The following is a 1,517-nucleotide window of genomic DNA, read 5'->3' as shown; positions in this document are numbered from 1 at the left end:
AGTTTATAGTTCACTTAACATGCATCATCTCATCAGAGAACGATCTCACGAGGGGGTGGACCTGTCTCTCCCTGTAACCCACCCACCGAGCCAATGACAGACACCTGGCAAGCCGCATGCACCGAGAGCCTAGTTGTGATGACCCTCATTATTTCAGTCTACTCTGAGCTGCACGCCCCTCCCTTTGTGCAATGACAAGCTGGCTGTTCCAAACGCCTTCCTGGCACGCCTGGATTGGCAGGGAGGTGGCCTGGAAAGGGCATGGGCCTGGACTCCAGGCTTTTCTGAGCAGTCTGTTGAAGGGAGGGCTTGGTGGAAGCCCAACACTGGGCCTGGCACCCAGGAGGTAATCAGCCAGTCTTGGTACCCTTTTCCTAACAGGAGAGCCAGGTGTGACGCCAGCCAACAAGAATGTGGTGGCGAGAGCCATCACGAGACTCAACACGTTGTCTCCCTTCTCTGTGCACCTCTGTTTCTATATTCATAATATTGGACCAGCTGCAAGTTCATAATCTGGAATGTAGTCATAAATGCAACCTTTCTTTGAGCTTAAAGAAGGGGGTACTAAGGGTAAAACTCATCTTAACCAACCATTTAGAATCACTCCTGGTTGCCCCAAGGACCACATTCTCCCCAACGATGAGAACCTATGGCCTGAAGCGACCACTGGAAGCAGCTGGGAGAGAGAGGCCTGAATCTTATTTATCACACAAGCCAGGCACCTTAGTGGGGCTGAGCGAATATTTCACTGGTTCGTGAAATAAATGGATTCTCTGCCTTAGAGTCACTGGGGGAGCTTGTGGGCACTTGTGCCCCAGGTTCCTCCTCTGAAGTGGGGAAAACAATGACACTTGTCTCCTGGAACTGTGACAAGGGGGACCAGAGAGGGCCCGTGGTACGATGCTTAGCTACTTCACACGAGACCATGTGTTTATAGCAGTGGTCTTCAATTCATTAGGTTGGACTACACATAGAGAGACCAAATCATCTTTGTTTGTTCTTAGCCTTGGAAAAATGGAGATGATTGGACACTGTTTTAGCAATCTAGAGTTGTGATAACAAGATCACAAGTGGTGACTTGAACAAACAAAGTTATTTTCTCACGGGTTAGAAGGCTGGAAGTCAGAATTCAGGGTGCTGGCTCTACGGGAAGGCTGTCTCTCTCTGACAGCTCTAGAAAATTAAATGGCCCTGGGTTTTTCTTTAGCTTTGGCTCCTGGGGACTCTTCACATGGCTTGGCATCTCTCTTCCCCCATCTCTGCTGTCTGCTCTGCTCACTTGTTTGAGCTCTTTTGTATCTCAGAAAAGAGAAATAAAAGTGACTGAAGTGAAAAAAATTTAAACGCTTCCCTTAGGTTTTCCAGTGGTCTAAGATAGAAAGGTTTTAATGGCTACAAAGCACTATCAAACTTCTCACCAGCATTCTATTCGAAAACCTCCCCAAAACCCATTCACATGGAGTTGATTCTGACTCACGACCCTAGCAGGCAGGGTAAAACTACCCCACTGGGTTTCC

The sequence above is a fragment of the Tenrec ecaudatus genome, chromosome 18 (genome assembly GCF_050624435.1).
Source record: "Tenrec ecaudatus isolate mTenEca1 chromosome 18, mTenEca1.hap1, whole genome shotgun sequence".
Taxonomy (NCBI): domain Eukaryota; kingdom Metazoa; phylum Chordata; class Mammalia; order Afrosoricida; family Tenrecidae; genus Tenrec; species Tenrec ecaudatus.
Note: the sequence above shows the minus strand (reverse complement) of the source record.